Source organism: Nicotiana tomentosiformis, chromosome 5 (genome assembly GCF_000390325.3).
Source record: "Nicotiana tomentosiformis chromosome 5, ASM39032v3, whole genome shotgun sequence".
Taxonomy (NCBI): Eukaryota; Viridiplantae; Streptophyta; class Magnoliopsida; order Solanales; family Solanaceae; genus Nicotiana; species Nicotiana tomentosiformis.
Genome location: NC_090816.1, coordinates 9,099,734 through 9,110,053, shown reverse-complemented (window position 1 = coordinate 9,110,053; position 10,320 = coordinate 9,099,734).

Sequence of the window (10,320 nt, the reverse complement as noted above, 5' to 3'; positions counted from 1 at the left end):
AATTTAGGTCGGTTATGATTCTTTCCTTGTGTGTAATTGTACACCAAAGGCAACATTACTATTAGAATTTATTTGATATCTTCTCAAACTGTGATTCTCGTGCTATTTAATAATATTTCAATTTTAATAATGTCACTTTCCTACTACAAATAAGTATTTTATGTATAAGAGCTTTTCTTTTTTGGTAATAAAAGTAAAACTACTATTATTAATTACTAATTACTATTATATCTATTAACTACTATTACATCTACTATTACTAAGTATTTGTAACACTAATCTATCTTACATGGATGCTTACCTGTACAGCATCTTTGAATAATAACAATTAAATTATTTACTAAAACATGTTTAATATCATTAGGAAACTATTTAATTAGCATAATCTGAGTAATTAGGCAACTCCTTAATATCATTAGGCAAGTATTTAATTAGCATAATTTGAGTAATTAGGCAACTCCTTAATTACTATTAGAGAATAATTTAATTGGTCAACGTTAATTAGGAAGTTTACTTAGGAACGGTATCCCAATTTTAAATCAGTTTAGTTAAGGAAATATTATATATATTTTTTTTTCATATTACTATGGTCTGAATTCCTTTATGTTGTCGTTGACAGCCCTTTCTTCTTTGGAATTAAATCAATAAAGGTAGAATTCTAGCTTTTAACAAATTCTCCTTCCTTGTTAAACACCTCAAATGTCTTCAGAACATCTTCTTTCACTCCTTCTCTGGAAAACGATCTTTGTAGAACTCATTTTTAATCGTACTTTATCTTCAGTGAATTCTGTTGAGGTTTTTATTGAAATAGTCTTAAAATGAGGGTGAATGGGAAATGGAGGGAAAATGAAATTTTTGAGTAAAATTTTAAGTTTTCCTCTCTTAACAATGAGGCATTGTCCCATATTAGAAGAGGAAAAGATTTTTGGTGGGTATATATATAATTGCTCTTCTTGTAGCTCTTAAAGAGTTAAGAAGAAAACAAGCCTCGAGCCGCCGTCGTCGTCGCTCGCTCGGCTTCGGCTTCGGCTTCGGCTACGGCTACGGCTTCGGATTCGGATTCGGATTCGGCTTCGGATAACTTTGGCTATACATTGCACTCCTTCCTCTCAGCATTTCCATACGATTTTCTGAGTTTCTACTCCTTTGTTCTGCATTGTTTTAACTTCAAACAAAGCAACTGTAAGTGTGATTTGCTACGATTTTCTGAGTTTCTACTCCTTTGTTCTGCATTGTTTTAACTTCAAACAAAGCAACTGTAAGTGTGATTTGCTACCGAAGTTTGTGTTCGCTGAAACACTGGGGTTTGAAGTACCGCTACACCAGTGTGTGATTCGTTCTATCCTGGGAGAAAATAATCCATAACCTTGGGTACTAGGAGGGGATTATATTCCTTAAAGAAACACTGTAAATTCAGTGAGCTCGAATTAATTACTGTTTCATTACGATAACTTATATTTTGCAGAATTATTATTTACAAATACATCAATATTGGCCGGTCTAACAAGCTTAAGGAATTTAATATTTATTTCTGTATTTGTGTTATTCTTATTATTCTGCAAACTAAAACCTTTGTGGTTTTGTGTACTCCCGTTTTGGAGAGTAAAGCCTTCGTGGCGTTTTGTTGGAGATCCAATCTACGTGATTTTTACTCCAGTTTGAAAACGTGTATTAAACGTTTGTTTGTGTCATTTTTTTTCCAGAAAAAATGGCGACTGAAGGCGAAACCAAGCTATTCCGATGGTGACTGCCAACGCATCGACAAGCCGAACACCGGCGTTGGCACCGGCAGAAAAACCCAGAAAATTTTTCGGGATTGATTTCAAGCGTTGGCAGCAGAAAATGTTCTTCTACTTAACTACGTTATGTCTACAGAAGTTCATCAAGGAAGATGTTCCTGATCTGCCAAATAAAACTCCAGAGAATGAACGCTTTCTCGTGATTGAAGCGTGGAAGCATTCTGATTTTTAATACAAGAATTATATTCTTAGTGGACTGGATGATAATCTGTATAATGTATACAGTGGCGTGAAGACGTCAAAAGAATTGTGGAATGCACTTGAAAAGAAATATAAAACTGAAGATGCGAGATGAAGAAATTCGTTGCCGCAAAATTTTTGGACTACAAAATGGTAGATAGCAAGTCTGTTATTACCCAAGTCCAGGAATTGTAAGTAATTATTCATGATCTACTTGCTGAAGGTCTTGTCATCAATGAAGGATTTCAAGTAGCAGCAATGATTGAGAAGTTGCCTCCGTTGTGGAAGGACTTCAAAAATTATTTGAAACACAAACGAAAGGAAATGTCCCTTGAAGATCTCATTGTTCGGTTGAGAATCGAAGAGGACAATAAAGCTGCTAAAAGGAGAGACCGTGAAAATTCAACAATAATGGGAGCAAATATTGTTGAAGATAACAAAAAGAGAAAGAAGGCTTCTGGTCCGAAATACAACCCAAGTAAGAAGCGGTTCAGTGGAAACTGCTACAACTGTGGAAAAATCGGACACAAATCTACGGAGTGTCGTGCTCCGAAGAAAGACCAGAAAAGGGGTCAAGCAAATATGGTAGTAAACCATAATGATGTTGATAACTTGTGTGCCATGCTTTCTGAATGTAACTTGGTGGGGAATCCTAAACTGTGGTGGTTTGATTCAGGAGCCACTCGCCATGTTTGTACAGTTAGAGAAGCCTTTGCTACTTATGCTCCTGCTGGACCCGGAGAGACAGTTTATATGGAAAATGCTTCAACAGCAAAAGTTGAAGGATATGGAAAGATATTTCTGAAAATGACTTCTGGCAAGGTCATGACTTTGAACAATGTCCTTCATGTTCCCGAAATGAGAAAGAATTTAGTCTCAACTGGACTTCTTGTTAAGCATGGTTTTAAGTACATTTTTGTGTCCAACAAGGTTGTCATAAGTAAAAATAAAATATTTGTAAAAAAAGGTTACCTCACCGAGGGCCTTTACAATCTAAATGTAATGGTTGTGGAAAACAATAATAATATTTCAGATTCTTCTTACTTACTTGAGTCAAATGATTTATGGCATGTACGTTTGGGTCATGTCAATTATAAAACCTTGCGAAAAATGATTAACTTGGAAGTACTTCCTAAGTTTGAATGCGAAAAATCAAAATGTCAAACATGTGTGGAATCTAAGTATGTTAAACACCCTTATAAGTCAGTTGAAAGGAATTCAAATCCTTTAGACTTAATTCACACAGATATTTGTGACATGAAGTCAATACCATCTCGCGGTGGAAAGAAGTATTTCATAACTTTTATAGACGATGGTACTCGATATTGCTATGTTTACTTACTGAATAGTAAAGATGAAGCAATAGACGCATTCAGGCAATACAAAAATGAAGTTGAAACGCAACTTAACAAGAAAGTAAAAATGATAAGAAGTGATAGGGGTGCTGAATATGAATCCCCTTTTGAAGAAATATGTTTAGAATATGAAATTATTCATCAAACAACAACCCCTTACACGCCCCAATCTAATGGGATTGCGGAAAGAAAGAATCGCACATTAAAGGAGATGATGAACACATTGTTGATAAGTTCTGATTTGCCACAGAACTTGTGGGGGGAAGCCATTCTTACGGCTAATCGAATATTAAATCGAGTGCCCCATAGCAAAACACTATCCATTCCATATGAAAAATGGAAAGGAAGAAAGCCCAACTTGAATTATTTTAAAGTGTAGGGGTGTTTGGCAAAAGTGCAAGTTCCTAAACCCAAAAGGGTAAAGATAGGACCGAAAACTGTTGATTGTGTTTTCATAGGATATGCGACAAATAGTAAAGCATATCGATTTCTGGTTCATAAATCAGAAAATTCCGACATTCATAATAATACGGTTATAGAATCAGATAATGCTGAGTTCTTTGAAAAAATATATCCGTATAAAAAGGAATGTGAGTCGTTTAGTGAAGGATCTAAACGACCTCGGGAAGAAACAAAAGAAAATATATGTAATCAGGAGGATCCAAGACGTAGTAAACGTCAAAGAACGTCTACTTCATTTGGACCAGATTTTGTGACTTTCTTATTGGAAAATGAGCCTCAAACATTTAAAGAAGCTATGACTTCTTCAGAATCATTGTTTTGGAAAGAGGCAGTCAATAGTGAAATAGAATCCATATTAAACAACCATACATGGGAATTTGTTGATCTTCCTCCTGAAAATAAACCTTTGGGTTCTAAATGGATTTTTAAGAGAAAAATCAAAGATGATGGCACTATTGATAAATTCAAGGCAAGACTCGTAGTCAAAGGGTATAGACAACGAGAAGGTCTAGACTACTTTGATACATACTCTCCAGTTACAAGAATTACGTCCATACGGATGTTAGTAGCATTAGCTGCAGTGTATGGTCTTGAAATTCATCAAATGGATGTTAAGACGGCCTTCTTAAATGGAGAGTTGGAGGAAGAAATTTACATGGAACAACCTGAAGGGTTTGTGGTTCCAGGTAAAGAAAAGAAGGTATGTAGACTTGTTAAGTCTCTTTACGGACTAAAACAAGCACCCAAACAATGGCATGCGAAATTTGACCAAACAATGTTGTCAAATGGTTTTAAGATAAATGAATGTGATAAATGTGTGTACATTAAAAATGTTCCAAATCACATAGTCATTGTTTGCCTATATGTGGATGATATGCTGATAATGAGTAATGACATTGCCAATATAAATGCTACTAAGCGTATGCTCAATAGCAAGTTTGATATGAAAGACTTGGGAGTTGCTGATTTAATTCTGGGAATTAAGATCTATAAGACTCCTCAAGGTCTGGCATTGTCACAATCTCATTATATTAAGACAGTACTTGAAAAATTCAAGCACTTGGGCTTTAAAGTTACAAAGACTCCAATTGACGTGAATCTTGCATTAGCAAAGAATAAAGGCCAAAGCATATCACAATTGGATTATGCTCGTGTGTTGGGATGCTTAATGTATATCATGAATTGTACACGACCAGATATAGCTTGTGCTATAAGTAAACTGAGTCGATATACGAGCAATCCAGGCCAATCTCATTGGATGGCAATGAAACGAGTTTTGAGATATTTAGAACATATCCAGAACTTTGACTTGCACTACAGTAAATTCCCTGCGGTGATTGAAGGATACTGTGATGCAAACTGGATCACCGGTTCAACTGATTCTAAGTCCACGAGTGGACATATATTCACTATTGGTGGAGGAGCGGTATCTTGGAAGTCGTCCAAACAAACATGTATTGCCCGCTCTACAATGGAGGCTGAATTCATAGCCTTAGATAAAGCCGGTGAAGAAGCTGAATGGCTCCGAAATTTCTTGGAAGACATTCCATTTTGGCCCAAACCGTTGGCACCAATATGCATACATTGTGATAGTCAAGCGGCAATTGGAAGGGCTGGGAGCGTTATGTATAACGGTAAATCTCGTCATATACGACGAAGACATAAAACCGTTAGGCAATTACTCTCTAGAGGAATTATCACGATTGACTATGTAAAGTCAAGTGATAATGTGTCGGATCCACTTACAAAAGGCCTAACTAGAGAGGTAGTTGAGAAATCATCAAGGAGAATGGGGCTATGGCCGAGAACAAGTCATTGTGGCGGTAACTCTACCTAGAAGACTGGAGATCCCAAGATCTAGGTTCACGGAGATCAAACAAAGTCATTAATGACGGTTCAACATTGTCAAATAAAATTTTAGTCCGTTCTCGTGATGAGACAATGTTCAGTACTAAGGATAAAGTATTAGGGTTTTTTAATGATTTCTAAATTTAATACGGGGTATATCAAATAGTGTATCTACAGGATGACACGTTTAGGAATCACCTATGTAAGTGTGAAGTGTTAGCCGCTTCAAGGAGAACTTTGTAAGACCAGTTCTCTACACACTTATGAAATCAGGCGGTGTTCATGGTTGGAACGAACACAACAATGAGAACTAAAGACGGTTAAGGGTTGATTGTGTGACTTATGGTTGTCTAGGTATACACCAAAGATCGACGGTTCAAAGATATCAAATCTACTGATTGACCGAGTATATCCGACATAAGTTTACTACGGAAAGTTCAAAGGGAAACCTACTTATCCAAATGCGATTAATCCTTGCTTGCAAATCACACAGTTTTTCCATGCATACTTCCGTGATATAGCCATTCCCCATTCGTGTGGGAGGATTGTTGAGGTTTTTATTGAAATAGTCTTAAAATGAGGGTGAATGGGAAATGGAGGGAGAATGAAATTTTTGAGTAAAATTTTAAGTTTTTCCCTCTTAACAATGAGACATTGTCCCATATTGGAAGAGGAAAAGATTTTTGGTGGGTATATATATAATTGCTCTTCTTGTAGCTCTTAAAGAGTTAAGAAGAAAGCAAGCCTCGCGTCGTCGTCGTCGTCGCTCGCTCGGCTCGGCTTTGGCTACGGTTACGGCTTCGGCTTCAGCTTCGGCTTCGGCTTCGGCTTCGGATTCGGCTTCGGATTCGGTCAAATGATCGATTGATTGGTTAATTTTTTGGACCAAATTTATTTATTAATAGTAAATATTAACGTAAGATTATCCGTATTTATAACAGATACGTTCCAATCCGTGTACTGACCACCAGCTGCGACAACAAGCCGCCTAATGCTCTTCCCACCATGAATGTGCTTGCTCAACAAACAAGTGCTTGCTCCACAAACAAGCTAATGCTTGCTCCACCATAGAGGGTGGACGATTGTTCTTCTTCAACACTGGCTGTTATATATATGTGCAGCAGCTGTTGAAGAAAGACACACACAATACACAAGACACGAAACTGAAAACGCTCAACTTTGGCTATACATTACACTCCTTCCTCTCAGCATTTCCATACGATTTTCTGAGTTTCTACTCCTTTGTTCTGCATTGTTTTAACTTCAAACAAAGCAACTGTAAGTGTGATTTGCTACCGAAGTTTGTGTTCGCTGAAACACTGAGGTTTGAAGTACCGCTACACCAGTGTGTGATTCGTTCTATCCTGGGAGGAAATAATCCATAACCTTGGGTACTAGGAGGGGATTAAATTATTTAAGAAAACACTGTGAATTCAGTAGGCTCGAATTAATTACTGTTTCATTACGATAACTTATATTTTGCAGAATTATTATTTACAAATATAATAATATTGGCGGGACTAACAAATTCCCCATCAATTTGTAGCTTGTCTATCCAATTATATCTCATGTTTGAATTTGCTATTTTGTGAAAAAATCTAGTGTTTTACCTCTGGTTGATTCATAAAATTCTGGAATTTTGTCTCCAATGTATCTCTCCTGCCTTTGCTATATCATGTATTCCTTTGTTAATGCTATTCTATTAGATTCTTCTTCCTCTAAGTTACTATTCTGATTATCACTTTGCCCCGTTCTTTCCAGTTGTTGCAAAATCTGATCTTTTCTTCTTCCCAGGTAACCAAAAAATTCTTTGTTCCAAGTTTTTAGAATAGTATGTCTATCAAGAGTGATTCGGATTTCATGAGTTAGCATTCTAACATGTCTACCGGTCTCCTCTTGAGTGCGAATAATACCCATTTCACAATCAAGCTGTGCAGCTTTCTTTTTCAAGAATAGTTCCCTAGTTTTGACACTTAAATCTCCTATGTCTAAATAAATAAAGAGGTTGGGTCATAAAACTAAAAACAAGTTTGTAAAACGCCAAAAAATCAATTGACCCCTAAATTTATAAGGAAAGCCAAATTAATAATATGAGATGAAGTACTTATGGCTAAGCGTCAAAGAATCGAAACAATTGCTTAGAGTTCTATAGATATATTGGATATCAATGAACCATTTGGTAGAAAAGTAATAGTTTGTGAGGTGGTTTCTGTCAAGTACTATCAGTAGTTCCAAAATCGACAAAAGCAAAGACCATATAAGCTAGCTTGCCAAAATTATACTTATAGTCTCAAATGAAAAAATTTCAAATGACAAGAAATATAAAAGCGAGAATAGATCTAACATTCGGTGACTTCTTGCTTCCGGTCGAAAACGAAAAAGATGATTTGGTTCTTCTAGAACACTTGGTTATCAATCACAATGGTAATAGTAGTGCATTTAATAAGAAAAAATATTATCATCGTTAGATTAGATGCAATTTTAAGTTTTATGGTAAAAATAAAATATTTTTTAGTTTTGATTCAGCAGAAGATGATACCAACAATTACTACCAAAAAGAACACTCAAATACTTTAATATCAAATGACCTTCTACCATCAAGGTTTGTTGTCAAATTCATTATTTCTTACGTATGTTAGTGTCACCATATATATATATAATAGACTAAGGTAAAATTGATCTTCCATTGCATATATGTTAATTTTGAAGAAAAATATGCACGCTATGCTGCTGAAAAACTTAAATCCGTCGAATAGCATATGTAATAGTACACATATAGTATATAAATTTTTTGACAATAACGTCATATACATGCATAAATTATGATACTGGTCAATGTGCTTCTAAGTATGTGTTTATCCCTAAAATTAACTTTTGTCTTTCGAAAATAAAGAATATCCTTTTAAATTTGTGTAAAAATATTTTTCAGTATGTTTATGTTTTATAATTATAATAAATAAAGCACAAGGATATACATCCTAAATATTGGACTATATTTACAACAATATATTTTCTTGCACGAATAACTATATGTTGCACTTTCAAGAGGGATATCAATATCGACAACAAGAGTTCTTTTTATGGCAGAACAACCAAAGCATTAGAAGGAAACATACACAAAAAAATATCGTCTACAAAGAAGTATTCGGTAAGATACCATCACATTAGATACATTTAAGTTATAATTATTATGTAATCAACCTGATTAAATTGATCATTTGTATAAGTTTTGATGACATCTTTTCATTTTAAATTCACATATTATGTTAATGTAATAATATTTTTTTCATTAATTAATTTCTTTCCTTCCTTCATATAAATAAATATTTAAACCATTATGTGTCATTATTAACGTGCAACGCAAGTTTATAGATACTAGTGTGTGTGTGTGTGTGTGTGTGTGTGTATATATATATATATATATATATATATATATATATATATATATATATATTACAAGCGTAATGAGAAAATTGTAAATGCATAGAACATGAATAACAATCAAATTCCATAGTAATATGAAAAACGTACTCAAAAATAATTTCCTCCGATGGACTCTTTTTTTTCTTTTAGTTATTTGGGTGAAATAATATTTTGGAAAAATTATTTAACACATCAAACATTTATACTGTATTTATCATTCGTACTTATACTTTCAGCAAATTTACCATCCATAGCTATGTTTGAATTTTATAGCAAATTCATAAAATAAGAGATTAATTATTTTGAACTAAAATAATAGAATAATAAGTTCTCGTAGCTCAGTTGGTTAGAGCGTCCGCTTAGTTAGCGGATGTCTTGTGTTTGACTCTCAACAAGGACATTTTATTTTTCTGTATTTCTGTATTTCACCTTAGTTGTATTCGTTGCGCGCACAAATACAGTCGATATATGTTGTATCCATTGTATACACCCATGTATATATTCGATACATGTTGTATCCATTGTATACACCCTAGTATTTCGCCTTAGTTATACGGTTGATACAATGAATACAATTGTGCGAATAAATACAGTGAGATACATATTGTATTTCGTTGCGCGAACAAATACAGTTGACACATGTTGTATTCGTTGCTCGTTTGAATACAGGTGATACAAGTTAGTAGGTATACACCATAGTGGTTTATGAAAGGAATTTTACCTCTTATAGCAAAGGTATACACCTTATTTATTATAAACTAAAATTATTTTAAAATATTATTTTCTATAGCTCCTTTTATATTTTATAGCAAAATAAGTATTTATGGTATATATTATCATTGAGGTATGAAATAAGGCATGAAATACGCTATTTATGTTTTTCCTCTCTCTTAGACAACTGGACATACCTATTTTTAAGGTGATTGACGTTACTGTATTCATGAATACATGGCCAGTGGCAGACCCGGGATTTTGTGCAAGCGGGTTCAATTTTAGAAGTACATAACTTTAATCGTAAAATAGTAGTTGTCAAGTGGGTTCAAATAAAATATTTATACAAAATTTACACAGTTTTAATTCTAATTTATACATATACACAGTATTATTTTTTGGCGAAGCGGGTTCAGTTGAACCCGCTAGCCACCACGTGGGTCCGCCACTGCACATGGTGCGGATACATGTGAATACATGCGCGTACAGCTGGACTACCTTGATTTTAGGTGCTTTTTACTGCTGTATTCATGAATACAGCA